The sequence below is a fragment of the Pinus tabuliformis genome, chromosome 2_1, assembly GCF_031772625.1.
Source record: "Pinus tabuliformis cultivar Carrire ecotype Pingquan chromosome 2_1, CPIR1, whole genome shotgun sequence".
In the NCBI taxonomy this organism is placed as follows: Eukaryota; Viridiplantae; Streptophyta; class Pinopsida; order Pinales; family Pinaceae; genus Pinus; species Pinus tabuliformis.
In genome coordinates, this window is record NC_142299.1 from 417,885,360 (window position 1) to 417,895,118 (window position 9,759).

General features: G+C 35.3%; 1 pseudogene; it reads left to right on the top strand.

The window, feature by feature from the left end:
* Positions 1-6,577: 6,577 nt before the first annotated feature.
* LOC149200685 (F-box protein At1g10780-like) lies at positions 6,578-8,224 on the top strand (annotated as a pseudogene).
* Positions 8,225-9,759: the final 1,535 nt, after the last annotated feature.

Below are 9,759 nucleotides of genomic sequence, written 5' to 3' on the forward strand. Positions count from 1 at the left end.
AGCAGAATTGCTATCAGCTCATCAAATGAAGGGGCTTTCTCCCTCACTGACAGTCCTGTGATGAACGTCTGGTATTCATCAGTCATTCTGTTCAATGTGAGTGTGACTAGATCTGAGTCGGACACCTTTTCTCCAATAGCTCCCAGTTTTTCACTCAGATCCTTGACTCTGGCCATGAATCCAGCAACGAACTCATTCTCGTCCATCTTTAATGCAAATAGTTTTCCTTTGAGTGCCAGAACACGATTTATATTCTGAGTCTCGTACAAGTTCTTGATCGTTGTCCATATATCAGTGGCTGACTTGGAATCTCTGATATGTGGGTAATATTGTCCTTAACAGACATCTTCAGTATAACTTTTGCTTTAGTTTCTCTTTTATCCCAATCTTATTCTTGGGTCGCTGTTCCAGATCTCTGCTCATTTCCCTCAATGATCGACCATGCATTTACGCTCTCTAGCAAAGTTTGCATTTTGAATTTCCAGTTGGAGAAATTCAATCCATCGAGTTTTCCAGACTTGTGGAGGTATGATTCTATATTGTTGTTCATTTTCACCCAATTGAACACTCCAATCGGCCACCACCGGGCAAGTCCGATCTGCTACCACCGAACATATCAGGAACTTCACTATGCCACCACCGGGCAAGTCCGATCTGCTGCCACCGAACAAATCAGGGACTTCACTATGCCACCACTAGGAAAAACAAATCTGCTACCACCAAACAGATCAACAAGCAAGCTCCAACACGCCACCACCGGGCAAAGGTGATCTGCTTCCACCGAACAGATCGAGGAGCTGCACTACGCCACCACCGGGCAAAAACCCGATCTTCTTCCACCGAGTAGATCACAGAGCTCTGATTCGCCACCACCGGGCAGGTCCGATCTGCTACCTCCGAGCGGATCAGGGAACCTCAATTCACCACCACCTGGCAAATCAAATCTGCTGCCACCGAGCAGAAATCTTCACGTGCCACCACCGGGCAACTCTGATCTGCAACGAAAAAATTGCAGATTTCCAGAGAGAAAGAGGTTGCCTCTTTTTGGCGCTTTGAACAGCCACGAATCTGTGCCAATTGCGGAAAAGAAAAATTCATGAAGTGCACGGAAATTGGCGCGATTAACAGCCACGGATCCGCGCCAATTCAGTCACGATTTCGATGGTGTGCTTATCAGCTTCAAAGCCGCACCAATGGGCGCGTCTGTTCTCTAAAAAATCACGCCAACTGCTGCTTCTTCTGAGAAAAAAAAAATTGTGCTCCAACCCTTTCTTCGACTCAGAGATGATCAGTCATCTGAGACCCTTCGCTCCAGGTGTTACTGTAGTTCCACCTGATCACATAGATACATTTACATGCTCTCCTACCACTATAGATATGTAACTAATGATACATCCCTAAAAAAAAATTGAGGCTATCTCTACCCTAAGCTCTGATACCAAGATAAAAATCAAACTTTGAATTAAATGAAGGAGTTGCAGCTCACAGGTGTGTACAGCACCTAGAGACTGCACTCAAACAAAGAGGAGAATCTCTCTCTCGTTCACTCTACATAACATCAAATGAATATTACAATATTAAATACATCACTGAAAATTAGGTAGTTGTAAACAACCTCCTAAACTCTAGGAACAAATCCTAAAATAAGGAGATGCGTTACAACCATATAACCATTTCTCCATTATTTTTAACTAATGGAAGGTGAAGGAAATTGACCTATTGACTGCTGGTCGTCTTTCGCGTGTAACAAGCCTGGAATTTGACATCCTGTAGGACGTATTTTGCATTCTAAGACATATTTGACGGTTGTTGTAAGTTTTTTCACGTTATTTTTGACTTGTGTTATACCTCTTCATCCCATCATTTTGACGTTTGATTTCAAATGTAAACTGTAAAAATTTATGATACCTCCATCCTACCTAAAGTTGCAAGCAATGTGAAATTATGAATGATGGGACACTCTACCATAGAGTTCGACTTCCAACTTCAAGCACGGTATTTTTTTGAATTCGTTAAAACATATAATTGGTTAGAGAATAGTGCGACGACATGAAGAAGTGTTAATGCGGCCCTTGTAATCTAAAAATAACGAGCCTAAGCTGTTCAAACCAATTATTTGTACGAATGATTACCCAGTCGTCAACTTACAACCTTCCTAGGCATTTCAATTAATCAGTTGATAGTCACTGGTCATATGACGGTTGCATTAATTATCCATTGATTATGAGTCATTAACATTTGATATTTTTCTTGACTTTATTGAGAGAGTGGGATACCTATAGGATAGACCGCTTTTTCCAAACAAATCCATCCATACTATCACATTAGTTTTATTGAAATTTGGCCATACTAACAAAGACTTACTATCCCCACCTGTTGAAACTAGCATAATAGTGATCATGGTGGTAGCTCCATCATATACATTCACTGGGAGGTCTTGTTTCTTATCCCTACTTATTTAGCTCTTTGCTGAGTGAATATCATTTAGAATTTTGTAAATGTTTTGCAGACAATCCATTCAAACAACAGCTCACTGTGACTAAGTTGCCCCTGGGAAGCATTTACTCGATAATAACATCAAGGTTGAACAGAGGCCTTCCTCATGGGAACCAAGAATAAGCTTCTTTATTGGATCAAATGTCACTTGTTTTCATTTCTCTCTAACACCTCATGGATTATTCTCTTTTAGTTTTTTAAAAAAATCCAAAAAAATCGTTGTGCTATGTGCCCCTGAATTTTGTTTTGTTCTTCTATCCTATGCCATTCTTGGAGGCCTCGTCCATTCCTAATAAGATTTGAACTGTCGAAAACATAGTGAAGTATAAAATTTGACCACTACCCATCATGATTTGAATTGTTGTTCCATGATCTTTTGGTTTGTCTTTCAGAATTTCAAATTTCGCTTTCATTCCCTATTGTCTGGTTTTCCAATCTATGTTTATAAGCTTATAAACATGCGGATTTTGTTTAAAGGAAATTTTAGAAATAGTAAAATGTAGTAGTTTCTAGTTACTCAGTGATTTTTAAGAAATAGTTTTAATTTTATTTGTGAAATTAGTTTTTATTTTCAATTATTTAATTTAATTTATTTTTTTTTGAACTAAATTATTCTTTATCCCCGAAAACACAATGTCTTGTTCAAAGCTATGACAATTAACGAGTATTCATCCCATCAAAATCATTGAGAATTGCACTCATGTCCTCGTCCATTAGAAAATTCACTGCAAGTGCCCCAACTTCTTGTTGAACCACAACTGAACATACAATCTTTTAAGATATAACTACATCGAATTAAATCGATTAATGTAGAGAAGCCTAGGTGATAATTGCCCAAGGATTTGACATTTCTTTTTCAATATAAAGTAGCCACTTGAACGTGTTGGGCCTTGATAACCCGACTTCACTAATCTCTTTCATTTGGTTGGCATTGTTAGAAGATTGTCGAATCACTGTATAAATCACTCATTATGTTGTATGTTGAGGTATAGTTAGTTTTTTGAGCAGCTTTTCAGGTATTCAAGTTATGGATTGTCATGTTTTATTAAGGGTTTAATTTACCATTAGAATTTTATTTTGCAGCTTATGTTTGAGGAAAACAAATTGGAATTAGTTTGTAGTAATTGTCAAGAATGTCAATGTCTCTCGACACAATTTCTACTGATTCACTTTATCTGTTATTATGGAAATTTATTTTTTAATGGCCCATGGGAACTCATTTTAGTTAGGTTTCCATATATATTGAAGATTCTCTACTTAGCCTTTGTTCTTCTTTATGCTTCCACTGTTCATAATAAACAAGATTTTTTTCCAAATAATACAATGAGGAATTTTAAATGTTATGATATATTTACAGATAATGCATGAATGCATATCCAATGCTGCTACATATCCTAACATATCCTAATGAGTATAAAGAGGGCATGGTGATAGTGATATATTTTATGGTATCAAGTGGAAGCTATATGCTAAAGTTCTATATAGTTTTTTTTTTTTTAAATCTCCTTGTGGAAAAAATTGCAATTTCTATTTAAAAAAGAATAGAAATCACATGCCTAATGTGCTTTAAGCATGATTACAAAGGTAGAGGAAAGTAAAAAGACTAATATTTTGCCCTCAATACATGTGGATGACAAAAATAAAAATTCCCATCCTAGAGTCCACTCTAGAAGCTTTCCTCCCAAAATAAGCCCCCATAATATAAATTTCATGGTAGTTTTGAGTTATAAGGAATATATATTATAATTAGAAAATAAAAAATTAGTGAAAATGACTCATCAAAACTAGACATAAAATCAAAATATAGAATACATTGATTGTATCAAAGTTCCAGATATAGAGTCTTCCAAAATAGTTCATCCAGCAGAACCAAGATATTGTTTCACGATTACATGAGCCCTACAGTCCACTCTAGAAACTTTCCTCCCAAAATAACCCCCCATAACATAAATCTCATGGCAATTCTGAGTTATAAGGAATATATATTATAATTAGACAATAAAAAAATTAGTGAAAATGACTCATCAAAACTAGACATCAAATCAAAAGATAGAATACCTTGATTGCATCAAGGTTCGAGATATAGAGTCTTCCAGAACAGTTCATCTAGGGGAACCAAGATATTGTTTCATGATTAAATGAGCGAATGATATTGTCTCAAACCTCTAATGCCTCTTTTCACTGATTTACCAAATCTTCCAACAGAACCTAGTGAATTTGTATCTTCCCTTCATTGATTGAATAACCAAGGAAGAATCCTATATATGTCGAAACTCACTCATTTTCCCACCACTCTCTCCAAAAGAAGATTGAATAACCAATGAAGAATCCAATATATGTTGAAACTCACTCATTTTCCCAGTGCTATCTCTGAAAGAAGACAAAGGCCATCATTTCAATATAATAGTTTTTCTCCCAATATTTATACTTTATATTATAGTAGTTGAAAGATAATTTTCAAATAAGGGAGTTTGACACTTACAAATCTGTGTAGAACATAAAATAAAGGGCATGAAAAATAAAAAAACGTCATCAAATTTTCAATTGATGGGCAGAGAGAATTTGAAATTCCAGGCATGCGCGAAAGTTGCGGTTCAGAGCATGAGATAGAAAGATATGGGAAGTGGATGTATATCTGGAAGATAAGGGATATCGACTCTGGGTCATCTTGGGGCTATAGTAACACGTGAGTGAAAAGTTAACAGAGATCGAATTTGTAACAGAGTGTGAAAAAGCAAAGGGAGCATCTTCAAACACATGCTGTGATTGGTAAAATTTGGTATCTAATAGATTTGATTGAAATGATCATAGATGCCTTGAGTAAACTGGAAAAATTTGAAAATGTGAAAGATAAATGTGTGGACTCTTCAGGTCTTTAAGTGAGTTGGAAAAATTAGGGATAAGAGTAAATGTGTGTACTCTTCCGAGCTTTAAGGGAGTTGGATAAGGCAATTAATATTTAAGGCGGAGGAATTGCCTAGATTTCGTTCTCGTTCGGAAAATATTTCCGCTCTGGTCGGCATTCTTCCGAGGCGTTCCATTTCTGATTTGATTGTCAGAGTCCCTCAAAATCAAAATATTTCGGATCCGATCGGTCACATCCTCCGTCTAATTAGGCTACCCTACATTGCTCGTTAATGCAATGCAGATGGCGGGTGGGCGACTTGAATTCCAAACCAGACACAAAACCGAGCCGTGCTAGAACTCCCCGACCTCGCACCGTGCTAGAGCTCCTTGACCTCCCTACCTCTCCGCTTCTCCAAAACTCGTCGATCTCCCTGTGCAGAGCTTGAACTGTAAGTATCCAACAAAATTGACCGCGTCATTGTCTCTCAAATTTAATCGTTTGAATTCTGAGTCTCTATATAGGCTTGCCCAACCACTAGGAAGGCACATAACAAATGTTTTTAAAATCATCATAGGTACCTGCAAAAGCAAAATGTAAGAGGAGAGATGACCCACACAAATATTATTGGAAGACCCACCATGGCTCCTTCACTATTTCAATATCCTCTAGGTAAGTAAGGTTCCGTTGCATTTGTTCTTTTTCTGAAAACATTTTTTGTTGAAACTCACCATTGCATTATTAAATTTTTTAAAATGCTTAAATAGGTTTATGGGCGAAACCACACGTCAGTGTGTGTATTGCAATGTGAAAATCCTCTGCATCAGTAGTTTTTCCTTTGCATTAATTGATCTATGTTTCTTTTCATTGGTTTCAGGCTTCAATTTTGATGGGTTTTATGTGTGCTTCTAATTTTAAGTATTTTTGTTGTTGAAATCAGGTATTGGCTCAAAAAAGGTTCATCGAATTTTTTGAACTTTCCTCATATGTTGACAATTTGAGTCTTAATGTATTCTATGGAGTTTGTGATTTAATTATTCTTCGAGCGACGATCTATGCCCTTTTTGGATTTTGAGATTTCATTTAGGTTTCCTATTGAAATTCTTAATATATATGATTGAAGGAGGAGAGAGAAATAAACTTTATATATCCAAGGGTTGGTTTTTAGGAGGTTGACATTGTTGGGTTATGGTCAGATTCCTGATAGGTGTTTGTGAAGAAAAAACAACCTTTGCAATGGCTGACACCATGGATATTGATGCTGATTCTTTGAGGGGGATTATGGATGTGTTTCCCTGATGCAGTAGTGCAGCACCTGATCTCATTTGTCAAGAATGCAGAGATGTGGCCATGTATTGTTGTGTTAGTAAAAAATGGAGAGAGGCAATGAGAAATATTCAAAGCCTTTATTTTTCGAGAAGTGTTTGTGACGAGGGATTGACTGAGTCAGATGTTGTTGTAAGTTGCATGGTATTCTCAACATCTGCATTTGAAGGGCTAACTGTGTACTGCGATTTTTCTAGCAATAGCTTGCGAGCTTGGTTGTCACACACATGCAATTCATTGAAGTACTTGGAACTTCGACTCGATAATCTTGTAGTAAAAGGTCTTGTACCTAATTTTCCCACTAATCTTGATTACATTTGTTCCTTGCCTCATCTTGAAAGCCTCAAGTTACGGGCGTTCATTTATCACAAACACCAAATTGGAGCTCTTTCATGAGCCTTCATACATTGGAAGTTGTTGGTATTCGTACATGTGATTTTTCTTTATCTAGCATCATTCATTTTTGTCTGATGCTAAAGTGTTTGTCTTTGCTAGGATGTGATAGTGTCAAAGTGGTGATCATTGATTTGCAACTTCTAGAGTAGTGCAAATTGGATTTTTATGGTATAGGTGATTGCTTTGTCAACATAACTGCTCCCAAACTTTAATCCTTTGAAGTACAAGGAGCTGTTTGGATACATATAAAGGAAATTCACTCCCTAAAGTGGCTTTCAATAACAAAAAATGTAGGTTTACATATTATGTTTTAAGATTCTCTTACATATTTGCTTCCGGTTCTTCTGTTTCATTTCATTTTCTTTTAAATGCATACTTTTATTTTGATTTTTGGCTTTCTTTGTTTTTGTAATATTTCAAATTGTTTTGTTTCCTAGGAAAGTAAATAAGGTTGAAGTATTTAAAGTATCTATCCATTCAGGGAGTGCAGTGATATTGGGATGCTATAAACACAGTATTGCAATCTGCCTTTGATGTGAAGCATTTGGTAATGAAAATTGAGTTTAGCGAAGATGCAGAAAGACTGCAACCCTTTCCTGAGATGGAATTTGTTGATTGTTTCAATAGTCATCCAAGAATAACCAATTTTGAAGTACATCGTGCCATGTTTGTTGTGCTGTTACAAAGAAACAACTTGGCACAAGAAAGCTTGTTCATCTCTAAATTATAACATATTGTTTGGAAAGCTAGTTGCTATCTTTGCATTTTATTTTTTGGTAAGTGTTTTTGTTGGAAAAATGGAAAGCTCAATGAAAGATTTGTATTGATTTTTTCTTCTAAAGTTGTATTTTTTATCTTGCAGTTGGACTCCTTGTTCACCATACCTTGCCTAGAAAATATTTTGATTACAGTGAGGTCACCTTTGAATGTTGAATAGAAAATGATGACATTAATGTCCTTAGTTAAATACAACCCAAAACCAAAAGAATTGATTATACGAATTTCCCAAATGAAGAACTGCCAAGAAACTGCAGACAAATTCTTTGAGCAGGTTATGAGGTTCAAGCTTAGGAATCAGGTTGTCACAATTGAGTAAATCAATTCAGGGTTTCAATGCTTGATGCTTTTGGCTTACCTCTTATGGGAGGTTTTGGAAGCAACACAATCTTATGGTTTAAAGAGTTATGATTTTTGTACTTGGGGCATCAGAGATTAAGGTGCCTACCCTATTTTTGGGAAATACAGCTAATGTGCTCTATAATTCTGTAAATCTCAAATTGGAAATTATTTAAGAATCAGACTTGAGTTTCATCTCATTTACTTTTATTTTTGAAGTAGAGTTAATGTCCTCTTATAATTATGGATTTGATTGTCACATTTGAGTTTGAGATGGAAATGGTAATATACAAAAGTTATACATTTTGGCACTTCTAAGGTGTCATTTTACCTTCTCTTTCATATAGAGCTTTGAGATATCAGGAAACGATGTTTAGGTTTCATTTTTAGTTTCTATCTTCTATAGAGTTATAAAGAGAGAACCTTTGTAAACGGTTTGATCACCATTGGATTGATTTCTGTTGGAGGCAGATTCATTGCTATTTGGAAAATATTGGATAGCAACATATTTGGAGGAGATACTACTTTTGCCTGTACTCACATCTTGTGTATCGCAAATGCTATCCTTATTGCATATGATCTCTCCATTGTTTTTATTATTTTGTGATCATAAACCTAGCAATGGCAGGTTTTGGAATGATTAGTTGTTTTATTGAAAAGAAATTGTTGTATAATTTCATGAATTATGCCCTTGATTTATGTGAGATATTTTTACAAAATTTATGGCTTTATAACTTTTTTGGATGGTTTTGGCCTATAGGAAAATATGTTTGATCATTTGTTTTAATCAATTTTGGGTGTTATGCTTTATGGATCTTCTCTATTTGACATCCATAATAATTACAAATCTTGTTACTAACTACATATCCCTTAATTTAATCCACTTTCCTGATGTGTTTTACTAGATTTTTAGTTTGAACCATATTGAATTTTGAATGTGTTAAACCTAAAAACCTGAACCATATTGAATTCTGATGGTGATAAACCTAGAAAACATTGCAAACTCTCATAGTACATACAAACATTGGTTATCATTAAATGATCATCTTTTATATATTTGTTCTTTCAGATTTTTGATGTAGCTTTTAGTTGGTCTTTAGCCAAAAATATTATTTACAATGCACTCTCAAATGGTCATCTTTTACATTTCTGTCGACCATTCCCTTAATAATCATCAATTGCAATATTTCTGCTTCAGAGTATATAGGTGTAACATTTAGTTAGAGAAGTATATGGTTTACAATACCCTCTTTTACACATCTCTCCATTGCTCACCTAATAATCATCGATTATGTTAAATGCTAAACTATGATATAGCTCTTACATGAAAGTAATTTCAATTGAGCACTTTTTAGAACCTAACATTTAATGTACTAAAGTTGATTTTAGAAATCAAGAATTTTCACTCTTTGAACTTAAAAAGTAATTTAATTATAGATTTGAATATATAGTACATTATCACAACTTGAGATGGGTAAGCATTTCTCTACTTTATGTAGAATTTCCCACTGTAGATCAACAGATTATGCAATATACTAAAGCAAAATATAAGATCTACTTCTACAACAAACTTTGCGGAA